The sequence below is a fragment of the Mchenga conophoros genome, linkage group LG3 (genome assembly GCF_057382185.1).
Source record: "Mchenga conophoros isolate Kocher_MC1m ecotype Shallow Benthic linkage group LG3, M_conophoros_male_GT1.1, whole genome shotgun sequence".
Taxonomy (NCBI): Eukaryota; Metazoa; Chordata; class Actinopteri; order Cichliformes; family Cichlidae; genus Mchenga; species Mchenga conophoros.
This window is the reverse complement of record NC_140528.1, coordinates 56,779,246-56,805,420: the sequence shown is the minus strand read 5'-3', so window position 1 is coordinate 56,805,420 and position 26,175 is coordinate 56,779,246. Positions and strand designations below refer to the sequence as shown.

At 42.0% G+C, this 26,175-nt stretch overlaps 21 non-coding genes across 21 annotated transcripts; all 21 read left to right on the top strand.

The window, feature by feature from the left end:
- The first annotated feature begins 2,871 nt into the window (after positions 1–2,871).
- trnal-uag (transfer RNA leucine (anticodon UAG)) lies at positions 2,872–2,953 on the top strand. The gene has a single exon. It is a non-coding gene; the product is annotated as a tRNA-Leu (tRNA).
- Positions 2,954–4,786: 1,833 nt separating this feature from the next.
- trnal-aag (transfer RNA leucine (anticodon AAG)) lies at positions 4,787–4,868 on the top strand. The gene has a single exon. It is a non-coding gene; the product is annotated as a tRNA-Leu (tRNA).
- Positions 4,869–5,341: 473 nt separating this feature from the next.
- On the top strand, positions 5,342–5,413 carry trnae-uuc (transfer RNA glutamic acid (anticodon UUC)). Its single transcript has one exon. It is a non-coding gene; the product is annotated as a tRNA-Glu (tRNA).
- A 567-nt stretch (positions 5,414–5,980) lies between these two features.
- On the top strand, positions 5,981–6,062 carry trnal-uag (transfer RNA leucine (anticodon UAG)). Its single transcript has one exon. It is a non-coding gene; the product is annotated as a tRNA-Leu (tRNA).
- Positions 6,063–7,895: 1,833 nt separating this feature from the next.
- On the top strand, positions 7,896–7,977 carry trnal-aag (transfer RNA leucine (anticodon AAG)). Its single transcript has one exon. It is a non-coding gene; the product is annotated as a tRNA-Leu (tRNA).
- A 473-nt stretch (positions 7,978–8,450) lies between these two features.
- trnae-uuc (transfer RNA glutamic acid (anticodon UUC)) lies at positions 8,451–8,522 on the top strand. The gene has a single exon. It is a non-coding gene; the product is annotated as a tRNA-Glu (tRNA).
- A 552-nt stretch (positions 8,523–9,074) lies between these two features.
- On the top strand, positions 9,075–9,156 carry trnal-uag (transfer RNA leucine (anticodon UAG)). The gene has a single exon. It is a non-coding gene; the product is annotated as a tRNA-Leu (tRNA).
- Positions 9,157–10,989: 1,833 nt separating this feature from the next.
- Positions 10,990–11,071, top strand: trnal-aag (transfer RNA leucine (anticodon AAG)). Its single transcript has one exon. It is a non-coding gene; the product is annotated as a tRNA-Leu (tRNA).
- Positions 11,072–11,544: 473 nt separating this feature from the next.
- On the top strand, positions 11,545–11,616 carry trnae-uuc (transfer RNA glutamic acid (anticodon UUC)). Its single transcript has one exon. It is a non-coding gene; the product is annotated as a tRNA-Glu (tRNA).
- A 573-nt stretch (positions 11,617–12,189) lies between these two features.
- On the top strand, positions 12,190–12,271 carry trnal-uag (transfer RNA leucine (anticodon UAG)). Its single transcript has one exon. It is a non-coding gene; the product is annotated as a tRNA-Leu (tRNA).
- Positions 12,272–14,104: 1,833 nt separating this feature from the next.
- On the top strand, positions 14,105–14,186 carry trnal-aag (transfer RNA leucine (anticodon AAG)). The gene has a single exon. It is a non-coding gene; the product is annotated as a tRNA-Leu (tRNA).
- Positions 14,187–15,304: 1,118 nt separating this feature from the next.
- Positions 15,305–15,386, top strand: trnal-uag (transfer RNA leucine (anticodon UAG)). The gene has a single exon. It is a non-coding gene; the product is annotated as a tRNA-Leu (tRNA).
- A 1,833-nt stretch (positions 15,387–17,219) lies between these two features.
- On the top strand, positions 17,220–17,301 carry trnal-aag (transfer RNA leucine (anticodon AAG)). The gene has a single exon. It is a non-coding gene; the product is annotated as a tRNA-Leu (tRNA).
- A 473-nt stretch (positions 17,302–17,774) lies between these two features.
- On the top strand, positions 17,775–17,846 carry trnae-uuc (transfer RNA glutamic acid (anticodon UUC)). The gene has a single exon. It is a non-coding gene; the product is annotated as a tRNA-Glu (tRNA).
- A 573-nt stretch (positions 17,847–18,419) lies between these two features.
- Positions 18,420–18,501, top strand: trnal-uag (transfer RNA leucine (anticodon UAG)). Its single transcript has one exon. It is a non-coding gene; the product is annotated as a tRNA-Leu (tRNA).
- A 1,833-nt stretch (positions 18,502–20,334) lies between these two features.
- Positions 20,335–20,416, top strand: trnal-aag (transfer RNA leucine (anticodon AAG)). Its single transcript has one exon. It is a non-coding gene; the product is annotated as a tRNA-Leu (tRNA).
- Positions 20,417–20,889: 473 nt separating this feature from the next.
- trnae-uuc (transfer RNA glutamic acid (anticodon UUC)) lies at positions 20,890–20,961 on the top strand. The gene has a single exon. It is a non-coding gene; the product is annotated as a tRNA-Glu (tRNA).
- A 573-nt stretch (positions 20,962–21,534) lies between these two features.
- Positions 21,535–21,616, top strand: trnal-uag (transfer RNA leucine (anticodon UAG)). The gene has a single exon. It is a non-coding gene; the product is annotated as a tRNA-Leu (tRNA).
- Positions 21,617–23,449: 1,833 nt separating this feature from the next.
- On the top strand, positions 23,450–23,531 carry trnal-aag (transfer RNA leucine (anticodon AAG)). Its single transcript has one exon. It is a non-coding gene; the product is annotated as a tRNA-Leu (tRNA).
- A 473-nt stretch (positions 23,532–24,004) lies between these two features.
- On the top strand, positions 24,005–24,076 carry trnae-uuc (transfer RNA glutamic acid (anticodon UUC)). Its single transcript has one exon. It is a non-coding gene; the product is annotated as a tRNA-Glu (tRNA).
- A 573-nt stretch (positions 24,077–24,649) lies between these two features.
- Positions 24,650–24,731, top strand: trnal-uag (transfer RNA leucine (anticodon UAG)). Its single transcript has one exon. It is a non-coding gene; the product is annotated as a tRNA-Leu (tRNA).
- Positions 24,732–26,175: the final 1,444 nt, after the last annotated feature.

Below are 26,175 nucleotides of genomic sequence, written 5' to 3'. Positions count from 1 at the left end.
GATAATGGCCCCCTGACTTATGATGGACAGATCATTCATATTCGACAAGATTTGGCAACAGGAGTAAAAGAGATGCGACGTGCGTTTAACGGAGTGTGCCAAAAACTAATCCAGAAAAATATGCGCTTTTATATGCGCTATCCTGCTACACTTAACTTTTCTCACGGAGGGGAAAATTACTCCTTCCGTAAATCTGAAGATGCTCTTGCTTTTTTGAACAATTTGAGTTAAATTGAACACCGACAGCAATTGATTGAATATGATCAGTTCTATTACGGCACTTAAATATTAGACATACTCTTAATTTAAGGATACCCAGTCCATGTTAAGGTATATTGGAACTGGAAGTTGTACTCTTATTAAGGAATGATTTAACTGTCCCGTCCCTTCTTATTTGTTTTTCTTACAAACTTTATAAAGTAAAACATGTTTAACTCAGAAATATAAATGAGATTGGCTGGTTCTCTCGGTGGCATGCGGGAGTTTGGAGAGGAAGTTTTGTTTCTTTTTTTTCCCTTTTTGCCTCCCTGTCAGTGACTTTTGATCGGTTTCATGAGACCAAGTTTTCTTTTTTGATGGACTGTAGGATCGTTTTTTGGGGGGAGGGAAGGGGGGTTTTAGGGGTTGTCTTTTTCCTTTTTTTTTTTTTATCATTAATATGCGTGGCTATTGTTTCTGTTGTTTATTTATTCATTTATTTTTTCATGTTTGTGTCTATATAATGTATCTAAAATTACCTTTCCCTTTTATGGAAACATCTGTTTGCTTATTTGCAGTTGCGCATTCCGAGAAATGGTTTCCCACACATCATGTTTTAATAGAGGGGGGAAAGAAACTATAACAAAAGAGACTGAGCTGATATGACTGACCTTAAAATAATTTCTTTAAATGTTAAAGGGCTGAATAATGTTGTTAAAAGACAAAAACTTCTTTCATTCTTGAAAAAGGAAAAAATACAAATTGCCTTACTTTCAGAAACTCATTTAAATGATTTGGAACACTCAAAACTTAAAAGAAATTGGGTTGGCCAAGTTTTTTACTCATCATATAACACAAAAAGCAGAGGAGTAGCCATCCTTATCCATAGCAATTTGCCTCTAACCACAGAAAAAGTCATAAAAGATAAGGAAGGACGCTACATTCTTATATCTGGTTTCTTATTTAGAGAATCTGTTTTTATAGGATGTGTTTATGGTCCAAATTCAGAAGATGTCTCTTTTTTCCCCAATCTCTTAACCCATGTTTCAGCCATAGCTTCCCCATATTTGGTGTTGGGAGGTGATTTTAATTGTGTTCCTGATCCTAGGGCTGATAAATCTCCACCAGGGAGTGAACTGTCGCCAAGAAGCATTAGATTGAGCCTTTCTTTTTAATGAAACTCACCAGCTCATTGATGATTGTCTCAATGTCCTTCTCAGCGCTATCAGAAGATTGCAGAATGTCCTCGATTTCCTTCCCAAGCACGTTCACTTCTGTTTCTTTGGTCTGAATTCTCCGGTGAACAATTTGCAAAATCACCTCAAATTCTTTTTGCATTTCAATTGTGTTGTGGCGTTTATGTTCATTCACACAGCAGAGATAGCAGATACATTTTTGATCAGTACGGCAGAACATCTTCATCATCTCATTATGAGTTGAACAGATGTTCCCTTTGAGCCTGTTCGATGGTTTGACCAGCTTGTGTTTGTCAAAGGCAGAGTTATAGTGAGGCTGGAGGTGTTGCTCACAGTAAGAAACCAAACATACCAGACAGGACTTCACTGCTTTCAGCTTCTTTTCAGTGCAGACATCACAGGAAACATCTTCAGGTCCAGCATAGCAGAGATCAGCTGAAACAGGTTGGATTCCAGGTATCTTAGAGTCCTCTACTAACTCTGCTAACATGCTGTTTTTCACAAGAGCAGGCCTCGGGATGAAGATTTTTCTGCACTGAGGACAGCTGTAGATTCCTTTTGGATCCTCATTATTCCAGTGGACTTTAATACAGCTCATACAGTAGTTGTGTCCACAAGAAATAGTCACTGGATCCTTCAGTAGATCCAGACAGACTGAACAGCAGAGTTTTTCGTGATTCATTGTTTGTCCTTGGAGTGTTTTTGTATGTCAAGGTAATTGAAAAACTGTTTCACTGTGAGAGGAGAAATGGAGTGTATCAGGTTACGCTTTGTTTTGGGCAACCAAGAGGCTTGACAAAGTGACCCCTCCCAGGAGGCTTTTTTTCTCATGTGGGCTTTAGTTGAGTATTGCTTTATTTTCCTATGTTGATTTTTGTTTTCTGTTTATGTTGGTCAAATTTATTTGCAGTAATAGTGGTACAGACTAAAGAAAAGATGGCCAATTCTCCAATCCTGACTTCTCTTAATTGGCTCACTGAAAATTTATTCTCTTCACATCTTCAATAATCAGACTCCATCTCATCTAAAGACATTACAGTACTATATCATCAATATCTCAGACTACTGGTTCCCAAAATAGATGGAATCAGTAGAGTCAAGGTGGCTGTTTATGTGAAAATCAAATGAGCTTCTTTGAAACAAGGGTGGGTGCATTAAGGGTACGTCTTTTGCCATCTTACAATGCTGTGATTGCAACCGTTCCTTGACTCTCTGTGAATGGTGATCCTGCCTGTTGATCAGTGCTTATGACAAGTTGCATATGGACAATGATGAAACTGAGCCAAGAGCCCATTGTTAATCAGGGTTGATGAACAGGTTTTAACCAGGACAGGCAGATGTTTTTGTGTCCAAAAAGTATTAAACATGTTTTTCTACAACAACAAGAGCATCACTGAATGTTCTGAGCTCCTATTTTGTGCTGCACTTTTTCAAGTTTTACTGTCTAGATTTTTGCGATGAGGTCCTCTCTCGCAATGGTAGCATGACCGAGCGGTCTAAGGTGCTGGATTTAGGCTCCAGTCTCTTCGGAGGCGTGGGTTCGAATCCCACTGCTGCCATAGTCTTCAGGTTCTTTTCGTGTTTCTTCCATCCCCTACCAATAAATTGTAAGGGCTGCAGTGGAACTCAAATCTGTTACAGAATGTCTGTCAAGTACAATCAAGCAGGAATCTCATCAAGAGCAATTCTTCCAAACCAGGGTGATGTTAGGTGTTGTGCAAGTTTTCCATTCAATAAAGCCTCCAGACAAGCGGTCAGTGGTAGCTAACATTCTTTAATGATAACAAGAACAGAAGCCAAGCTTGGTGAAGGAATGCATCATTGCGGGGCAGACGATGGGCAGAGTCCCTAACTGAGTCTAGCATGGCCTTCAGTTACATACCTCTTACAGGAACTAAAGGCAGTACACAGCTGTTTTCACACCTTTGGTACCCCCACCCCCAAAGAAAGTTTCACACTCCCTTGCCACCTCTTACAGTGGAGAAGGAGACAAAAGACTCCTCCCCCCACTCTGGGTCCTTTGTGTGTGAATGCTTCCCTCAAACATCCTGAGATACCATCTGTTACCAGTATGAGTGTGAGAGACATGCTGAAATCCAGTGGCACCAAGGTATTATACAACCACAAAGGGACCATGAGTATGTTAAGCTATTTTCAGATGTGCGCTGCTATTTAACCCTCCGCACCCCATGACAGCAACGGACAGCCAGGAGTTTTTGTAGGTGAATAACATCAACATTTGACAATAATATTGCTCGGTTATGATAGTGAGGTGAGCTGTTGAGGATATCTGTTGGTAGGTGCTGTTCCTGACAATGTAGCTGCTGTTAGCAGAAACTTCTATAAGCTTTGGAGGTAATGCCACCAGACTTGGTCAATTACCCAGAAAACTCTATTGCAATGTGTGACTATAATAAAACTTGGTGTTGCAATGTGTCATTGAGAATTATTTGGAGGAATTTGGAACATCCTAAAAGGATTCTCAGGAATCTGGAACATTCTAATAGAACTCTCAAAAATCCTAAAATAGCTCTTGTGAATTCGAAACATTCTAAAAGAATTCTCAGGAATACAGGGTTAACTTTTGATACTTCTTTTTAAATACTCTCATTTCTACCTTTCCCTAGCCCATCGTTGTAAATAGGAATATCTTTGTAATAACTTACTTGGTTACCTTGTGGTACAAATGTAACACGAGTGTGTGTTACATGAGACTATGCTCTTGCCCTAGTTCCATTTCAGTTAATATCTGTTGAATACAATTTACAGATGTTCAAGAAATAAAACTCTCAAGTCCAATCCACTTCAAGTCCAACTTCAATAGAAGAATCAGAGCCTTCCAGAGACGGTCTCACGTCTCTCATGGTCAGTGATTTTGACCTTTCACTAATGATGTTGAAGTACAGATAGGCAACAATAGCTTCGGCTTTTGTAAGGCATCAGTGGAGAAGAAGATTAACAGAAGAGTGAGCAGGATATTGTTTGTTTTTATAATAATGCGATTAATACATGAATAAAAGAAATTCTTTTGCAAAAGTCATTTACAATGTGCAGGTGTTTCATATATTTTTATTCACAGTGTCAACACTGACTGGTTAGTGGCTACTCAAGTGTGCTTCAAGTCCACCGCATTGTAAGGTGTTAGATTGTGTGGTCTAAGGATCTGGGTTAAGACTCCAGGCTCCTCACACATGTGGGTTGAAATCCTATTGCTGCAATAAGAGTTTAACCAGGGCAGGCAGATGCTATTGTATCCAAAAACATTCAGGCAAGTATTAAACATGTTTTTCTACAACAGCAAGAGCATCACTGAATGTTCTGGGCTTCTATTTTGTGCTGCACTTTTCAAGTTTTACTATCTAGATTTTTGCGATGAGGTCCTTACTCGCATTGGTAGCATGACCGAGCGGTCTAAGGTGCTGGATTAAGGCTCCAGTCTCTTCGGAGGCGTGGGTTCGAATCCCACTGCTGCCATAGTGTTCTAGCGGCAAAGTTTTGTTTCTTCCATGCCTTACCAATAAATTGTAAGGGCTGCAGTGGAAATCAAATCTGTTATAGAATGTCTGTCAAGTCCAAACATGCAGGAAACCCATCAGGAGCAATTCTTCCAAACCACATTAGGCACGTGCTGTAAAGTCATTTACAACTTGCATGTTTTTCATGTCTTTTTGTTCATGGTCTCATCACTGACTGGTTAGTGGACTCTCCCACATGCCACTCAAGTGTGCTTCAAGTCCAGTCCACTCCCTTGTAATGTGCTTTTGAGCAGAACCTGCAACTGCTGGAGAATTGATTAAGGTGCTGCTATGTTGGTCTCACCAAGGCTGCAGAGTGACAAGAGTATCCTTGATTTCATGACAGTGGAGCAGTCCCATATGGTCTAGCGGCTAGAATGCCTGGTTCTAACCCAGCAGCACGAGCACGTCAGTGGCGCATTACCAAACCAATCCCATATGGTCTAGCGGTTAGGATTCCTGGTTTTCACCCAGGCGACCCGGGTTCAACTCCCGGTATGGGAACATGTCTTTAATGTGCCCACAAGCCAATGTGTTCTTTGTGTTAATCCCACGATGGATTAAATGGGGCAAAGTTGTTGGCTGAAGGCAAACATCAGCTAAGCACATGGCATAATGGTTCAGATCAGGACTGTACAGTCTTCAGTGATGAGGATGTACACAAGCAGGCCTGCAATTATGAGCGGCGAGTCAAGGTGGCTGTTTATGTGAAAATCAAATGAGCTTCTTTGAAACAAGGGTGGGTGCATTAAGGGTACGTCTTTTGCCATCTTACAATGCTGTGATTGCAACGGTTCCTTGACTCTCTGTGAATGGTGATCCTGCCTGTTGATCAGTGCTTATGACAAGTTGCATATGGACAATGATGAAACTGAGCCAAGAGCCCATTGTTAATCAGGGTTGATGAACAGGTTTTAACCAGGACAGGCAGATGTTTTTGTGTCCAAAAAGTATTAAACATGTTTTTCTACAACAACAAGAGCATCACTGAATGTTCTGAGCTCCTATTTTGTGCTGCACTTTTTCAAGTTTTACTGTCTAGATTTTTGCGATGAGGTCCTCACTCGCAATGGTAGCATGACCGAGCGGTCTAAGGTGCTGGATTTAGGCTCCAGTCTCTTCAGAGGCGTGGGTTCGAATCCCACTGCTGCCATAGTCTTCAGGTTCTTTTCGTGTTTCTTCCATCCCCTACCAATAAATTGTAAGGGCTGCAGTGGAACTCAAATCTGTTACAGAATGTCTGTCAAGTACAATCAAGCAGGAATCTCATCAAGAGCAATTCTTCCAAACCAGGGTGATGTTAGGTGTTGTGCAAGTTTTCCATTCAATAAAGCCTCCAGACAAGCGGTCAGTGGTAGCTAACATTCTTTAATAATAACAAGAACAGAAGCCAAGCTTGGTGAAGGAATGCATCATTGCGGGGCAGACGATGGGCAGAGTCCCTAACTGAGTCTAGCATGGCCTTCAGTTACATACCTCTTACAGGAACTAAAGGCAGTACACAGCTGTTTTCACACCTTTGGTACCCCCACCCCCAAAGAAAGTTTCACACTCCCTTGCCACCTCTTACAGTGGAGAAGGAGACAAAAGACTCCTCCCCCCACTCTGGGTCCTTTGTGTGTGAATGCTTCCCTCAAACATCCTGAGATACCATCTGTTACCAGTATGAGTGTGAGAGACATGCTGAAATCCAGTGGCACCAAGGTATTATACAACCACAAAGGGACCATGAGTATGTTAAGCTATTTTCAGATGTGCGCTGCTATTTAACCCTCCGCACCCCATGACAGCAACAGACAGCCAGGAGTTTTTGTAGGTGAATAACATCAACATTTGACAATAATATTGCTCGGTTATGATAGTGAGGTGAGCTGTTGAGGATATCTGTTGGTAGGTGCTGTTCCTGACAATGTAGCTGCTGTTAGCAGAAACTTCTATAAGCTTTGGAGGTAATGCCACCAGACTTGGTCAATTACCCAGAAAACTCTATTGCAATGTGTGACTATAATAAAACTTGGTGTTGCAATGTGTCATTGAGAATTATTTGGAGGAATTTGGAACATCCTAAAAGGATTCTCAGGAATCTGGAACATTCTAATAGAACTCTCAAAAATCCTAAAATAGCTCTTGTGAATTCGAAACATTCTAAAAGAATTCTCAGGAATACAGGGTTAACTTTTGATACTTCTTTTTAAATACTCTCATTTCTACCTTTCCCTAGCCCATCGTTGTAAATAGGAATATCTTTGTAATAACTTACTTGGTTACCTTGTGGTACAAATGTAACACGAGTGTGTGTTACATGAGACTATGCTCTTGCCCTAGTTCCATTTCAGTTAATATCTGTTGAATACAATTTACAGATGTTCAAGAAATAAAACTCTCAAGTCCAATCCACTTCAAGTCCAACTTCAATAGAAGAATCAGAGCCTTCCAGAGACGGTCTCACGTCTCTCATGGTCAGTCATTTTGACCTTTCACTAATGATGTTGAAGTACAGATAGGCAACAATAGCTTCGGCTTTTGTAAGGCATCAGTGGAGAAGAAGATTAACAGAAGAGTGAGCAGGATATTGTTTGTTTTTATAATAATGCGATTAATACATGAATAAAAGAAATTCTTTTGCAAAAGTCATTTACAATGTGCAGGTGTTTCATATATTTTTATTCACAGTGTCAACACTGACTGGTTAGTGGCTACTCAAGTGTGCTTCAAGTCCACCGCATTGTAAGGTGTTAGATTGTGTGGTCTAAGGATCTGGGTTAAGACTCCAGGCTCCTCACACATGTGGGTTGAAATCCTATTGCTGCAATAAGAGTTTAACCAGGGCAGGCAGATGCTATTGTATCCAAAAACATTCAGGCAAGTATTAAACATGTTTTTCTACAACAGCAAGAGCATCACTGAATGTTCTGGGCTTCTATTTTGTGCTGCACTTTTCAAGTTTTACTATCTAGATTTTTGCGATGAGGTCCTTACTCGCATTGGTAGCATGACCGAGCGGTCTAAGGTGCTGGATTAAGGCTCCAGTCTCTTCGGAGGCGTGGGTTCGAATCCCACTGCTGCCATAGTGTTCTAGCGGCAAAGTTTTGTTTCTTCCATGCCTTACCAATAAATTGTAAGGGCTGCAGTGGAAATCAAATCTGTTATAGAATGTCTGTCAAGTCCAAACATGCAGGAAACCCATCAGGAGCAATTCTTCCAAACCACATTAGGCACGTGCTGTAAAGTCATTTACAACTTGCATGTTTTTCATGTCTTTTTGTTCATGGTCTCATCACTGACTGGTTAGTGGACTTTCCCACATGCCACTCAAGTGTGCTTCAAGTCCAGTCCACTCCCTTGTAATGTGCTTTTGAGCAGAACCTGCAACTGCTGGAGAATTGATTAAGGTGCTGCTATGTTGGTCTCACCAAGGCTGCAGAGTGACAAGAGTATCCTTGATTTCATGACAGTGGAGCAGTCCCATATGGTCTAGCGGCTAGAATGCCTGGTTCTAACCCAGCAGCACGAGCACGACAGTGGCGCATTACCAAACCAATCCCATATGGTCTAGCGGTTAGGATTCCTGGTTTTCACCCAGGCGACCCGGGTTCAACTCCCGGTATGGGAACATGTCTTTAATGTGCCCACAAGCCAATGTGTTCTTTGTGTTAATCCCACGATGGATTAAATGGGGCAAAGTTGTTGGCTGAAGGCAAACATCAGCTAAGCACATGGCATAACGGTTCAGATCAGGACTGTACAGTCTTCAGTGATGAGGATGTACAAAAGCAGGCCTGCAATTATGAGCGGCGAGTCAAGGTGGCTGTTTATGTGAAAATCAAATGAGCTTCTTTGAAACAAGGGTACGTCTTTTGCCATCTTACAATGCTGTGATTGCAACCGTTCCTTGACTCTCTGTGAATGGTGATCCTGCCTGTTGATCAGTGCTTATGACAAGTTGCATATGGACAATGATGAAACTGAGCCAAGAGCCCATTGTTAATCAGGGTTGATGAACAGGTTTTAACCAGGACAGGCAGATGTTTTTGTGTCCAAAAAGTATTAAACATGTTTTTCTACAACAACAAGAGCATCACTGAATGTTCTGAGCTCCTATTTTGTGCTGCTCTTTTTCAAGTTTTACTGTCTAGATTTTTGCGATGAGGTCCTCACTCGCAATGGTAGCATGACCGAGCGGTCTAAGGTGCTGGATTTAGGCTCCAGTCTCTTCGGAGGCGTGGGTTCGAATCCCACTGCTGCCATAGTCTTCAGGTTCTTTTCGTGTTTCTTCCATCCCCTACCAATAAATTGTAAGGGCTGCAGTGGAACTCAAATCTGTTACAGAATGTCTGTCAAGTACAATCAAGCAGGAATCTCATCAAGAGCAATTCTTCCAAACCAGGGTGATGTTAGGTGTTGTGCAAGTTTTCCATTCAATAAAGCCTCCAGACAAGCGGTCAGTGGTAGCTAACATTCTTTAATAATAACAAGAACAGAATCCAAGCTTGGTGAAGGAATGCATCATTGCGGGGCAGACGATGGGCAGAGTCCCTAACTGAGTCTAGCATGGCCTTCAGTTACATACCTCTTACAGGAACTAAAGGCAGTACACAGCTGTTTTCACACCTTTGGTACCCCCACCCCCAAAGAAAGTTTCACACTCCCTTGCCACCTCTTACAGTGGAGAAGGAGACAAAAGACTCCTCCCCCCACTCTGGGTCCTTTATGTGTGAATGCTTCCCTCAAACATCCTGAGATACCATCTGTTACCAGTATGAGTGTGAGAGACATGCTGAAATCCAGTGGCACCAAGGTATTATACAACCACAAAGGGACCATGAGTATGTTAAGCTATTTTCAGATGTGAGCTGCTATTTAACCCTCCGCACCCCATGACAGCAACGGACAGCCAGGAGTTTTTGTAGGTGAATAACATCAACATTTGACAATAATATTGCTCGGTTATGATAGTGAGGTGAGCTGTTGAGGATATCTGTTGGTAGGTGCTGTTCCTGACAATGTAGCTGCTGTTAGCAGAAACTTCTATAAGCTTTGGAGGTAATGCCACCAGACTTGGTCAATTACCCAGAAAACTCTATTTCAATGTGTGACTATAATAAAACTTGGTGTTGCAATGTGTCATTGAGAATTATTTGGAGGAATTTGGAACATCCTAAAAGGATTCTCAGGAATCTGGAACATTCTAATAGAACTCTCAAAAATCCTAAAATAGCTCTTGTGAATTCGAAACATTCTAAAAGAATTCTCAGGAATACAGGGTTAACTTTTGATACTTCTTTTTAAATACTCTCATTTCTACCTTTCCCTAGCCCATCGTTGTAAATAGGAATATCTTTGTAATAACTTACTTGGTTACCTTGTGGTACAAATGTAACACGAGTGTGTGTTACATGAGACTATGCTCTTGCCCTAGTTCCATTTCAGTTAATATCTGTTGAATACAATTTACAGATGTTCAAGAAATAAAACTCTCAAGTCCAATCCACTTCAAGTCCAACTTCAATAGAAGAATCAGAGCCTTCCAGAGACGGTCTCACATCTCTCATGGTCAGTCATTTTGACCTTTCACTAATGATGTTGAAGTACAGATAGGCAACAATAGCTTCGGCTTTTGTAAGGCATCAGTGGAGAAGAAGATTAACAGAAGAGTGAGCAGGATATTGTTTGTTTTTATAATAATGCGATTAATACATGAATAAAAGAAATTCTTTTGCAAAAGTCATTTACAATGTGCAGGTGTTTCATATATTTTTATTCACAGTGTCAACACTGACTGGTTAATGGCTACTCAAGTGTGCTTCAAGTCCACCGCATTGTAAGGTGTTAGATTGTGTGGTCTAAGGATCTGGGTTAAGACTCCAGGCTCCTCACACATGTGGGTTGAAATCCTATTGCTGCAATAAGAGTTTAACCAGGGCAGGCAGATGCTATTGTATCCAAAAACATTCAGGCAAGTATTAAACATGTTTTTCTACAACAGCAAGAGCATCACTGAATGTTCTGGGCTTCTATTTTGTGCTGCACTTTTCAAATTTTACTATCTAGATTTTTGCGATGAGGTCCTTACTTGCATTGGTAGCATGACCGAGCGGTCTAAGGTGCTGGATTAAGGCTCCAGTCTCTTCGGAGGCGTGGGTTCGAATCCCACTGCTGCCATAGTGTTCTAGCGGCAAAGTTTTGTTTCTTCCATGCCTTACCAATAAATTGTAAGGGCTGCAGTGGAAATCAAATCTGTTATAGAATCTCTGTCAAGTCCAAACATGCAGGAAACCCATCAGGAGCAATTCTTCCAAACCACATTAGGCATGTGCTGTAAAGTCATTTACAACTTGCATGTTTTTCATGTCTTTTTGTTCATGGTCTCATCACTGACTAGTTAGTGGACTTTCCCACATGCCACTCAAGTGTGCTTCAAGTCCAGTCCACTCCCTTGTAATGTGCTTTTGAGCAGAACCTGCAACTGCTGGAGAATTGATTAAGGTGCTGCTATGTTGGTCTCACCAAGGCTGCAGAGTGACAAGAGTATCCTTGATTTCATGACAGTGGAGCAGTCCCATATGGTCTAGCGGCTAGAATGCCTGGTTCTAACCCAGCAGCATGAGCACGACAGTGGCGCATTACCAAACCAATCCCTTATGGTCTAGCGGTTAGGATTCCTGGTTTTCACCCAGGCGACCCGGGTTCAACTCCCGGTATGGGAACATGTCTTTAATGTGCCCACAAGCCAATGTGTTCTTTGTGTTAATCCCACGATGGATTACATAGGGCAAAGTTGTTGGCTGAAGGCAAACATCAGGTAAGGCTAAGCACATGGCATAACGGTTCAGATCAGGACTGTACAGTCTTCAGTGATGAGGATGTACACAAGCAGGCCTGCAATTATGAGCGGCGAGTCAAGGTGGCTGTTTATGTGAAAATCAAATGAGCTTCTTTGAAACAAGGGTGGGTGCATTAAGGGTACGTCTTTTGCCATCTTACAATGCTGTGATTGCAACGGTTCCTTGACTCTCTGTGAATGGTGATCCTGCCTGTTGATCAGTGCTTATGACAAGTTGCATATGGACAATGATGAAACTGAGCCAAGAGCCCATTGTTAATCAGGGTTGATGAACAGGTTTTAACCAGGACAGGCAGATGTTTTTGTGTCCAAAAAGTATTAAACATGTTTTTCTACAACAGTAAGAGCATCACTGAATGTTCTGAGCTCCTATTTTGTGCTGCTCTTTTTCAAGTTTTACTGTCTAGATTTTTGCGATGAGGTCCTCACTCGCAATGGTAGCATGACCGAGCGGTCTAAGGTGCTGGATTTAGGCTCCAGTCTCTTCGGAGGCGTGGGTTCGAATCCCACTGCTGCCATAGTCTTCAGGTTCTTTTCGTGTTTCTTCCATCCCCTACCAATAAATTGTAAGGGCTGCAGTGGAACTCAAATCTGTTACAGAATGTCTGTCAAGTACAATCAAGCAGGAATCTCATCAAGAGCAATTCTTCCAAACCAGGGTGATGTTAGGTGTTGTGCAAGTTTTCCATTCAATAAAGCCTCCAGACAAGCGGTCAGTGGTAGCTAACATTCTTTAATAATAACAAGAACAGAAGCCAAGCTTGGTGAAGGAATGCATCATTGCGGGGCAGACGATGGGCAGAGTCCCTAACTGAGTCTAGCATGGCCTTCAGTTACATACCTCTTACAGGAACTAAAGGCAGTACACAGCTGTTTTCACACCTTTGGTACCCCCACCCCCAAAGAAAGTTTCACACTCCCTTGCCACCTCTTACAGTGGAGAAGGAGACAAAAGACTCCTCCCCCCACTCTGGGTCCTTTATGTGTGAATGCTTCCCTCAAACATCCTGAGATACCATCTGTTACCAGTATGAGTGTGAGAGACATGCTGAAATCCAGTGGCACCAAGGTATTATACAACCACAAAGGGACCATGAGTATGTTAAGCTATTTTCAGATGTGCGCTGCTATTTAACCCTCCGCACCCCATGACAGCAATGGACAGCCAGGAGTTTTTGTAGGTGAATAACATCAACATTTGACAATAATATTGCTCGGTTATGATAGTGAGGTGAGCTGTTGAGGATATCTGTTGGTAGGTGCTGTTCCTGACAATGTAGCTGCTGTTAGCAGAAACTTCTATAAGCTTTGGAGGTAATGCCACCAGACTTGGTCAATTACCCAGAAAACTCTATTGCAATGTGTGACTATAATAAAACTTGGTGTTGCAATGTGTCATTGAGAATTATTTGGAGGAATTTGGAACATCCTAAAAGGATTCTCAGGAATCTGGAACATTCTAATAGAACTCTCAAAAATCCTAAAATAGCTCTTGTGAATTCGAAACATTCTAAAAGAATTCTCAGGAATACAGGGTTAACTTTTGATACTTCTTTTTAAATACTCTCATTTCTACCTTTCCCTAGCCCATCGTTGTAAATAGGAATATCTTTGTAATAACTTACTTGGTTACCTTGTGGTACAAATGTAACACGAGTGTGTGTTACATGAGACTATGCTCTTGCCCTAGTTCCATTTCAGTTAATATCTGTTGAATACAATTTACAGATGTTCAAGAAATAAAACTCTCAAGTCCAATCCACTTCAAGTCCAACTTCAATAGAAGAATCAGAGCCTTCCAGAGACGGTCTCACTTCTCTCATGGTCAGTCATTTTGACCTTTCACTAATGATGTTGAAGTACAGATAGGCAACAATAGCTTCGGCTTTTGTAAGGCATCAGTGGAGAAGAAGATTAACAGAAGAGTGAGCAGGATATTGTTTGTTTTTATAATAATGCGATTAATACATGAATAAAAGAAATTCTTTTGCAAAAGTCATTTACAATGTGCAGGTGTTTCATATATTTTTATTCACAGTGTCAACACTGACTGGTTAGTGGCTACTCAAGTGTGCTTCAAGTCCACCGCATTGTAAGGTGTTAGATTGTGTGGTCTAAGGATCTGGGTTAAGACTCCAGGCTCCTCACACATGTGGGTTGAAATCCTATTGCTGCAATAAGAGTTTAACCAGGGCAGGCAGATGCTATTGTATCCAAAAACATTCAGGCAAGTATTAAACATGTTTTTCTACAACAGCAAGAGCATCACTGAATGTTCTGGGCTTCTATTTTGTGCTGCACTTTTCAAATTTTACTATCTAGATTTTTGCGATGAGGTCCTTACTCGCATTGGTAGCATGACCGAGCGGTCTAAGGTGCTGGATTAAGGCTCCAGTCTCTTCGGAGGCGTGGGTTTGAATCCCACTGCTGCCATAGTGTTCTAGCGGCAAAGTTTTGTTTCTTCCATGCCTTACCAATAAATTGTAAGGGCTGCAGTGGAAATCAAATCTGTTATAGAATGTCTGTCAAGTCCAAACATGCAGGAAACCCATCAGGAGCAATTCTTCCAAACCACATTAGGCACGTGCTGTAAAGTCATTTACAACTTGCATGTTTTTCATGTCTTTTTGTTCATGGTCTCATCACTGACTGGTTAGTGGACTTTCCCACATGCCACTCAAGTGTGCTTCAAGTCCAGTCCACTCCCTTGTAATGTGCTTTTGAGCAGAACCTGCAACTGCTGGAGAATTGATTAAGGTGCTGCTATGTTGGTCTCACCAAGGCTGCAGAGTGACAAGAGTATCCTTGATTTCATGACAGTGGAGCAGTCCCATATGGTCTAGCGGCTAGAATGCCTGGTTCTAACCCAGCAGCATGAGCACGACAGTGGCGCATTACCAAACCAATCCCATATGGTCTAGCGGTTAGGATTCCTGGTTTTCACCCAGGCGACCCGGGTTCAACTCCCAATATGGGAACATGTCTTTAATGTGCCCACAAGCCAATGTGTTCTTTGTGTTAATCCCACGATGGATTACATAGGGCAAAGTTGTTGGCTGAAGGCAAACATCAGGTAAGGCTAAGCACATGGCATAACGGTTCAGATCAGGACTGTACAGTCTTCAGTGATGAGGATGTACACAAGCAGGCCTGCAATTATGAGCGGCGAGTCAAGGTGGCTGTTTATGTGAAAATCAAATGAGCTTCTTTGAAACAAGGGTGGGTGCATTAAGGGTACGTCTTTTGCCATCTTACAATGCTGTGATTGCAACGGTTCCTTGACTCTCTGTGAATGGTGATCCTGCCTGTTGATCAGTGCTTATGACAAGTTGCATATGGACAGTGATGAAACTGAGCCAAGAGCCCATTGTTAATCAGGGTTGATGAACAGGTTTTAACCAGGACAGGCAGATGTTTTTGTGTCCAAAAAGTATTAAACATGTTTTTCTACAACAGTAAGAGCATCACTGAATGTTCTGAGCTCCTATTTTGTGCTGCTCTTTTTCAAGTTTTACTGTCTAGATTTTTGCGATGAGGTCCTCACTCGCAATGGTAGCATGACCGAGCGGTCTAAGGTGCTGGATTTAGGCTCCAGTCTCTTCGGAGGCGTGGGTTCGAATCCCACTGCTGCCATAGTCTTCAGGTTCTTTTCGTGTTTCTTCCATCCCCTACCAATAAATTGTAAGGGCTGCAGTGGAACTCAAATCTGTTACAGAATGTCTGTCAAGTACAATCAAGCAGGAATCTCATCAAGAGCAATTCTTCCAAACCAGGGTGATGTTAGGTGTTGTGCAAGTTTTCCATTCAATAAAGCCTCCAGACAAGCGGTCAGTGGTAGCTAACATTCTTTAATAATAACAAGAACAGAAGCCAAGCTTGGTGAAGGAATGCATCATTGCGGGGCAGACGATGGGCAGAGTCCCTAACTGAGTCTAGCATGGCCTTCAGTTACATACCTCTTACAGGAACTAAAGGCAGTACACAGCTGTTTTCACACCTTTGGTACCCCCACCCCCAAAGAAAGTTTCACACTCCCTTGCCACCTCTTACAGTGGAGAAGGAGACAAAAGACTCCTCCCCCCACTCTGGGTCCTTTATGTGTGAATGCTTCCCTCAAACATCCTGAGATACCATCTGTTACCAGTATGAGTGTGAGAGACATGCTGAAATCCAGTGGCACCAAGGTATTATACAACCACAAAGGGACCATGAGTATGTTAAGCTATTTTCAGATGTGCGCTGCTATTTAACCCTCCGCACCCCATGACAGCAATGGACAGCCAGGAGTTTTTGTAGGTGAATAACATCAACATTTGACAATAATATTGCTCGGTTATGATAGTGAGGTGAGCTGTTGAGGATATCTGTTGGTAGGTGCTGTTCCTGACAATGTAGCTGCTGTTAGCAGAAACTTCTATAAGCTTTGGAGGTAATGCCACCAGACTTGGTCAATTACCCAGAAAACTCTATTGCAATGTGTGACTATAATAAAACTTGGTGTTGCAATGTGTCATTGAGAATTATTTGGAGGAATTTGGAACATCCTAAAAGGATTCTCAGGAATCTGGAACATTCTAATAGAACTCTCAAAAATCCTAAAATAGCTCTTGTGAATTCGAAACATTCTAAAAGAATTCTCAGGAATACAGGGTTAACTTTTGATACTTCTTTTTAAATACTCTCATTTCTACCTTTCCCTAGCCCATCGTTGTAAATAGGAATATCTTTGTAATAACTTACTTGGTTACCTTGTGGTACAAATGTAACACGAGTGTGTGTTACATGAGACTATGCTCTTGCCCTAGTTCCATTTCAGTTAATATCTGTTGAATACAATTTACAGATGTTCAAGAAATAAAACTCTCAAGTCCAATCCACTTCAAGTCCAACTTCAATAGAAGAATCAGAGCCTTCCAGAGACGGTCTCACGTCTCTCATGGTCAGTCATTTTGACCTTTCACTAATGATGTTAAAGTACAGATAGGCAACAATAGCTTCGGCTTTTGTAAGGCATCAGTGGAGAAGAAGATTAACAGAAGAGTGAGCAGGATATTGTTTGTTTTTATAATAATGCGATTAATACATGAATAAAAGAAATTCTTTTGCAAAAGTCATTTACAATGTGCAGGTGTTTCATATATTTTTATTCACAGTGTCAACACTGACTGGTTAGTGGCTACTCAAGTGTGCTTCAAGTCCACCGCATTGTAAGGTGTTAGATTGTGTGGTCTAAGGATCTGGGTTAAGACTCCAGGCTCCTCACACATGTGGGTTGAAATCCTATTGCTGCAATAAGAGTTTAACCAGGGCAGGCAGATGCTATTGTATCCAAAAACATTCAGGCAAGTATTAAACATGTTTTTCTACAACAGCAAGAGCATCACTGAATGTTCTGGGCTTCTATTTTGTGCTGCACTTTTCAAGTTTTACTATCTAGATTTTTGCGATGAGGTCCTTACTCGCATTGGTAGCATGACCGAGCGGTCTAAGGTGCTGGATTAAGGCTCCAGTCTCTTCGGAGGCGTGGGTTCGAATCCCACTGCTGCCATAGTGTTCTAGCGGCAAAGTTTTGTTTCTTCCATGCCTTACCAATAAATTGTAAGGGCTGCAGTGGAAATCAAATCTGTTATAGAATCTCTGTCAAGTCCAAACATGCAGGAAACCCATCAGGAGCAATTCTTCCAAACCACATTAGGCATGTGCTGTAAAGTCATTTACAACTTGCATGTTTTTCATGTCTTTTTGTTCATGGTCTCATCACTGACTAGTTAGTGGACTTTCCCACATGCCACTCAAGTGTGCTTCAAGTCCAGTCCACTCCCTTGTAATGTGCTTTTGAGCAGAACCTGCAACTGCTGGAGAATTGATTAAGGTGCTGCTATGTTGGTCTCACCAAGGCTGCAGAGTGACAAGAGTATCCTTGATTTCATGACAGTGGAGCAGTCCCATATGGTCTAGCGGCTAGAATGCCTGGTTCTAACCCAGCAGCATGAGCACGACAGTGGCGCATTACCAAACCAATCCCATATGGTCTAGCGGTTAGGATTCCTGGTTTTCACCCAGGCGACCCGGGTTCAACTCCCGGTATGGGAACATGTCTTTAATGTGCCCACAAGCCAATGTGTTCTTTGTGTTAATCCCACGATGGATTACATAGGGCAAAGTTGTTGGCTGAAGGCAAACATCAGGTAAGGCTAAGCACATGGCATAACGGTTCAGATCAGGACTGTACAGTCTTCAGTGATGAGGATGTACACAAGCAGGCCTGCAATTATGAGCGGCGAGTCAAGGTGGCTGTTTATGTGAAAATCAAATGAGCTTCTTTGAAACAAGGGTGGGTGCATTAAGGGTACGTCTTTTGCCATCTTACAATGCTGTGATTGCAACGGTTCCTTGACTCTCTGTGAATGGTGATCCTGCCTGTTGATCAGTGCTTATGACAAGTTGCATATGGACAATGATGAAACTGAGCCAAGAGCCCATTGTTAATCAGGGTTGATGAACAGGTTTTAACCAGGACAGGCAGATGTTTTTGTGTCCAAAAAGTATTAAACATGTTTTTCTACAACAGTAAGAGCATCACTGAATGTTCTGAGCTCCTATTTTGTGCTGCTCTTTTTCAAGTTTTACTGTCTAGATTTTTGCGATGAGGTCCTCACTCGCAATGGTAGCATGACCGAGCGGTCTAAGGTGCTGGATTTAGGCTCCAGTCTCTTCGGAGGCGTGGGTTCGAATCCCACTGCTGCCATAGTCTTCAGGTTCTTTTCGTGTTTCTTCCATCCCCTACCAATAAATTGTAAGGGCTGCAGTGGAACTCAAATCTGTTACAGAATGTCTGTCAAGTACAGTCAAGCAGGAATCTCATCAAGAGCAATTCTTCCAAACCAGGGTGATGTTAGGTGTTGTGCAAGTTTTCCATTCAATAAAGCCTCCAGACAAGCGGTCAGTGGTAGCTAACATTCTTTAATAATAACAAGAACAGAAGCCAAGCTTGGTGAAGGAATGCATCATTGCGGGGCAGACGATGGGCAGAGTCCCTAACTGAGTCTAGCATGGCCTTCAGTTACATACCTCTTACAGGAACTAAAGGCAGTACACAGCTGTTTTCACACCTTTGGTACCCCCACCCCCAAAGAAAGTTTCACACTCCCTTGCCACCTCTTACAGTGGAGAAGGAGACAAAAGACTCCTCCCCCCACTCTGGGTCCTTTATGTGTGAATGCTTCCCTCAAACATCCTGAGATACCATCTGTTACCAGTATGAGTGTGAGAGACATGCTGAAATCCAGTGGCACCAAGGTATTATACAACCACAAAGGGACCATGAGTATGTTAAGCTATTTTCAGATGTGCGCTGCTATTTAACCCTCCGCACCCCATGACAGCAATGGACAGCCAGGAGTTTTTGTAGGTGAATAACATCAACATTTGACAATAATATTGCTCGGTTATGATAGTGAGGTGAGCTGTTGAGGATATCTGTTGGTAGGTGCTGTTCCTGACAATGTAGCTGCTGTTAGCAGAAACTTCTATAAGCTTTGGAGGTAATGCCACCAGACTTGGTCAATTACCCAGAAAACTCTATTGCAATGTGTGACTATAATAAAACTTGGTGTTGCAATGTGTCATTGAGAATTATTTGGAGGAATTTGGAACATCCTAAAAGGATTCTCAGGAATCTGGAACATTCTAATAGAACTCTCAAAAATCCTAAAATAGCTCTTGTGAATTCGAAACATTCTAAAAGAATTCTCAGGAATACAGGGTTAACTTTTGATACTTCTTTTTAAATACTCTCATTTCTACCTTTCCCTAGCCCATCGTTGTAAATAGGAATATCTTTGTAATAACTTACTTGGTTACCTTGTGGTACAAATGTAACACGAGTGTGTGTTACATGAGACTATGCTCTTGCCCTAGTTCCATTTCAGTTAATATCTGTTGAATACAATTTACAGATGTTCAAGAAATAAAACTCTCAAGTCCAATCCACTTCAAGTCCAACTTCAATAGAAGAATCAGAGCCTTCCAGAGACGGTCTCACTTCTCTCATGGTCAGTCATTTTGACCTTTCACTAATGATGTTGAAGTACAGATAGGCAACAATAGCTTCGGCTTTTGTAAGGCATCAGTGGAGAAGAAGATTAACAGAAGAGTGAGCAGGATATTGTTTGTTTTTATAATAATGCGATTAATACATGAATAAAAGAAATTCTTTTGCAAAAGTCATTTACAATGTGCAGGTGTTTCATATATTTTTATTCACAGTGTCAACACTGACTGGTTAGTGGCTACTCAAGTGTGCTTCAAGTCCACCGCATTGTAAGGTGTTAGATTGTGTGGTCTAAGGATCTGGGTTAAGACTCCAGGCTCCTCACACATGTGGGTTGAAATCCTATTGCTGCAATAAGAGTTTAACCAGGGCAGGCAGATGCTATTGTATCCAAAAACATTCAGGCAAGTATTAAACATGTTTTTCTACAACAGCAAGAGCATCACTGAATGTTCTGGGCTTCTATTTTGTGCTGCACTTTTCAAGTTTTACTATCTAGATTTTTGCGATGAGGTCCTTACTCGCATTGGTAGCATGACCGAGCGGTCTAAGGTGCTGGATTAAGGCTCCAGTCTCTTCGGAGGCGTGGGTTCGAATCCCACTGCTGCCATAGTGTTCTAGCGGCAAAGTTTTGTTTCTTCCATGCCTTACCAATAAATTGTAAGGGCTGCAGTGGAAATCAAATCTGTTATAGAATCTCTGTCAAGTCCAAACATGCAGGAAACCCATCAGGAGCAATTCTTCCAAACCACATTAGGCATGTGCTGTAAAGTCATTTACAACTTGCATGTTTTTCATGTCTTTTTGTTCATGGTCTCATCACTGACTAGTTAGTGGACTTTCCCACATGCCACTCAAGTGTGCTTCAAGTCCAGTCCACTCCCTTGTAATGTGCTTTTGAGCAGAACCTGCAACTGCTGGAGAATTGATTAAGGTGCTGCTATGTTGGTCTCACCAAGGCTGCAGAGTGACAAGAGTATCCTTGATTTCATGACAGTGGAGCAGTCCCATATGGTCTAGCGGCTAGAATGCCTGGTTCTAACCCAGCAGCATGAGCACGACAGTGGCGCATTACCAAACCAATCCCATATGGTCTAGCGGTTAGGATTCCTGGTTTTCACCCAGGCGACCCGGGTTCAACTCCCGGTATGGGAACATGTCTTTAATGTGCCCACAAGCCAATGTGTTCTTTGTGTTAATCCCACGATGGATTACATAGGGCAAAGTTGTTGGCTGAAGGCAAACATCAGGTAAGGCTAAGCACATGGCATAACGGTTCAGATCAGGACTGTACAGTCTTCAGTGATGAGGATGTACACAAGCAGGCCTGCAATTATGAGCGGCGAGTCAAGGTGGCTGTTTATGTGAAAATCAAATGAGCTTCTTTGAAACAAGGGTGGGTGCATTAAGGGTACGTCTTTTGCCATCTTACAATGCTGTGATTGCAACGGTTCCTTGACTCTCTGTGAATGGTGATCCTGCCTGTTGATCAGTGCTTATGACAAGTTGCATATGGACAATGATGAAACTGAGCCAAGAGCCCATTGTTAATCAGGGTTGATGAACAGGTTTTAACCAGGACAGGCAGATGTTTTTGTGTCCAAAAAGTATTAAACATGTTTTTCTACAACAGTAAGAGCATCACTGAATGTTCTGAGCTCCTATTTTGTGCTGCTCTTTTTCAAGTTTTACTGTCTAGATTTTTGCGATGAGGTCCTCACTCGCAATGGTAGCATGACCGAGCGGTCTAAGGTGCTGGATTTAGGCTCCAGTCTCTTCGGAGGCGTGGGTTCGAATCCCACTGCTGCCATAGTCTTCAGGTTCTTTTCGTGTTTCTTCCATCCCCTACCAATAAATTGTAAGGGCTGCAGTGGAACTCAAATCTGTTACAGAATGTCTGTCAAGTACAATCAAGCAGGAATCTCATCAAGAGCAATTCTTCCAAACCAGGGTGATGTTAGGTGTTGTGCAAGTTTTCCATTCAATAAAGCCTCCAGACAAGCGGTCAGTGGTAGCTAACATTCTTTAATAATAACAAGAACAGAAGCCAAGCTTGGTGAAGGAATGCATCATTGCGGGGCAGACGATGGGCAGAGTCCCTAACTGAGTCTAGCATGGCCTTCAGTTACATACCTCTTACAGGAACTAAAGGCAGTACACAGCTGTTTTCACACCTTTGGTACCCCCACCCCCAAAGAAAGTTTCACACTCCCTTGCCACCTCTTACAGTGGAGAAGGAGACAAAAGACTCCTCCCCCCACTCTGGGTCCTTTATGTGTGAATGCTTCCCTCAAACATCCTGAGATACCATCTGTTACCAGTATGAGTGTGAGAGACATCCTGAAATCCAGTGGCACCAAGGTATTATACAACCACAAAGGGACCATGAGTATGTTAAGCTATTTTCAGATGTGCGCTGCTATTTAACCCTCCGCACCCCATGACAGCAATGGACAGCCAGGAGTTTTTGTAGGTGAATAACATCAACATTTGACAATAATATTGCTCGGTTATGATAGTGAGGTGAGCTGTTGAGGATATCTGTTGGTAGGTGCTGTTCCTGACAATGTAGCTGCTGTTAGCAGAAACTTCTATAAGCTTTGGAGGTAATGCCACCAGACTTGGTCAATTACCCAGAAAACTCTATTGCAATGTGTGACTATAATAAAACTTGGTGTTGCAATGTGTCATTGAGAATTATTTGGAGGAATTTGGAACATCCTAAAAGGATTCTCAGGAATCTGGAACATTCTAATAGAACTCTCAAAAATCCTAAAATAGCTCTTGTGAATTCGAAACATTCTAAAAGAATTCTCAGGAATACAGGGTTAACTTTTGATACTTCTTTTTAAATACTCTCATTTCTACCTTTCCCTAGCCCATCGTTGTAAATAGGAATATCTTTGTAATAACTTACTTGGTTACCTTGTGGTACAAATGTAACACGAGTGTGTGTTACATGAGACTATGCTCTTGCCCTAGTTCCATTTCAGTTAATATCTGTTGAATACAATTTACAGATGTTCAAGAAATAAAACTCTCAAGTCCAATCCACTTCAAGTCCAACTTCAATAGAAGAATCAGAGCCTTCCAGAGACGGTCTCACTTCTCTCATGGTCAGTCATTTTGACCTTTCACTAATGATGTTGAAGTACAGATAGGCAACAATAGCTTCGGCTTTTGTAAGGCATCAGTGGAGAAGAAGATTAACAGAAGAGTGAGCAGGATATTGTTTGTTTTTATAATAATGCGATTAATACATGAATAAAAGAAATTCTTTTGCAAAAGTCATTTACAATGTGCAGGTGTTTCATATATTTTTATTCACAGTGTCAACACTGACTGGTTAGTGGCTACTCAAGTGTGCTTCAAGTCCACCGCATTGTAAGGTGTTAGATTGTGTGGTCTAAGGATCTGGGTTAAGACTCCAGGCTCCTCACACATGTGGGTTGAAATCCTATTGCTGCAATAAGAGTTTAACCAGGGCAGGCAGATGCTATTGTATCCAAAAACATTCAGGCAAGTATTAAACATGTTTTTCTACAACAGCAAGAGCATCACTGAATGTTCTGGGCTTCTATTTTGTGCTGCACTTTTCAAGTTTTACTATCTAGATTTTTGCGATGAGGTCCTTACTCGCATTGGTAGCATGACCGAGCGGTCTAAGGTGCTGGATTAAGGCTCCAGTCTCTTCGGAGGCGTGGGTTCGAATCCCACTGCTGCCATAGTGTTCTAGCGGCAAAGTTTTGTTTCTTCCATGCCTTACCAATAAATTGTAAGGGCTGCAGTGGAAATCAAATCTGTGATAGAATCTCTGTCAAGTCCAAACATGCAGGAAACCCATCAGGAGCAATTCTTCCAAACCACATTAGGCATGTGCTGTAAAGTCATTTACAACTTGCATGTTTTTCATGTCTTTTTGTTCATGGTCTCATCACTGACTAGTTAGTGGACTTTCCCACATGCCACTCAAGTGTGCTTCAAGTCCAGTCCACTCCCTTGTAATGTGCTTTTGAGCAGAACCTGCAACTGCTGGAGAATTGATTAAGGTGCTGCTATGTTGGTCTCACCAAGGCTGCAGAGTGACAAGAGTATCCTTGATTTCATGACAGTGGAGCAGTCCCATATGGTCTAGCGGCTAGAATGCCTGGTTCTAACCCAGCAGCATGAGCACGACAGTGGCGCATTACCAAACCAATCCCATATGGTCTAGCGGTTAGGATTCCTGGTTTTCACCCAGGCGACCCGGGTTCAACTCCCGGTATGGGAACATGTCTTTAATGTGCCCACAAGCCAATGTGTTCTTTGTGTTAATCCCACGATGGATTACATAGGGCAAAGTTGTTGGCTGAAGGCAAACATCAGGTAAGGCTAAGCACATGGCATAACGGTTCAGATCAGGACTGTACAGTCTTCAGTGATGAGGATGTACACAAGCAGGCCTGCAATTATGAGCGGCGAGTCAAGGTGGCTGTTTATGTGAAAATCAAATGAGCTTCTTTGAAACAAGGGTGGGTGCATTAAGGGTACGTCTTTTGCCATCTTACAATGCTGTGATTGCAACGGTTCCTTGACTCTCTGTGAATGGTGATCCTGCCTGTTGATCAGTGCTTATGACAAGTTGCATATGGACAATGATGAAACTGAGCCAAGAGCCCATTGTTAATCAGGGTTGATGAACAGGTTTTAACCAGGACAGGCAGATGTTTTTGTGTCCAAAAAGTATTAAACATGTTTTTCTACAACAGTAAGAGCATCACTGAATGTTCTGAGCTCCTATTTTGTGCTGCTCTTTTTCAAGTTTTACTGTCTAGATTTTTGCGATGAGGTCCTCACTCGCAATGGTAGCATGACCGAGCGGTCTAAGGTGCTGGATTTAGGCTCCAGTCTCTTCGGAGGCGTGGGTTCGAATCCCACTGCTGCCATAGTCTTCAGGTTCTTTTCGTGTTTCTTCCATCCCCTACCAATAAATTGTAAGGGCTGCAGTGGAACTCAAATCTGTTACAGAATGTCTGTCAAGTACAATCAAGCAGGAATCTCATCAAGAGCAATTCTTCCAAACCAGGGTGATGTTAGGTGTTGTGCAAGTTTTCCATTCAATAAAGCCTCCAGACAAGCGGTCAGTGGTAGCTAACATTCTTTAATAATAACAAGAACAGAAGCCAAGCTTGGTGAAGGAATGCATCATTGCGGGGCAGACGATGGGCAGAGTCCCTAACTGAGTCTAGCATGGCCTTCAGTTACATACCTCTTACAGGAACTAAAGGCAGTACACAGCTGTTTTCACACCTTTGGTACCCCCACCCCCAAAGAAAGTTTCACACTCCCTTGCCACCTCTTACAGTGGAGAAGGAGACAAAAGACTCCTCCCCCCACTCTGGGTCCTTTATGTGTGAATGCTTCCCTCAAACATCCTGAGATACCATCTGTTACCAGTATGAGTGTGAGAGACATCCTGAAATCCAGTGGCACCAAGGTATTATACAACCACAAAGGGACCATGAGTATGTTAAGCTATTTTCAGATGTGCGCTGCTATTTAACCCTCCGCACCCCATGACAGCAATGGACAGCCAGGAGTTTTTGTAGGTGAATAACATCAACATTTGACAATAATATTGCTCGGTTATGATAGTGAGGTGAGCTGTTGAGGATATCTGTTGGTAGGTGCTGTTCCTGACAATGTAGCTGCTGTTAGCAGAAACTTCTATAAGCTTTGGAGGTAATGCCACCAGACTTGGTCAATTACCCAGAAAACTCTATTGCAATGTGTGACTATAATAAAACTTGGTGTTGCAATGTGTCATTGAGAATTATTTGGAGGAATTTGGAACATCCTAAAAGGATTCTCAGGAATCTGGAACATTCTAATAGAACTCTCAAAAATCCTAAAATAGCTCTTGTGAATTCGAAACATTCTAAAAGAATTCTCAGGAATACAGGGTTAACTTTTGATACTTCTTTTTAAATACTCTCATTTCTACCTTTCCCTAGCCCATCGTTGTAAATAGGAATATCTTTGTAATAACTTACTTGGTTACCTTGTGGTACAAATGTAACACGAGTGTGTGTTACATGAGACTATGCTCTTGCCCTAGTTCCATTTCAGTTAATATCTGTTGAATACAATTTACAGATGTTCAAGAAATAAAACTCTCAAGTCCAATCCACTTCAAGTCCAACTTCAATAGAAGAATCAGAGCCTTCCAGAGACGGTCTCACTTCTCTCATGGTCAGTCATTTTGACCTTTCACTAATGATGTTGAAGTACAGATAGGCAACAATAGCTTCGGCTTTTGTAAGGCATCAGTGGAGAAGAAGATTAACAGAAGAGTGAGCAGGATATTGTTTGTTTTTATAATAATGCGAT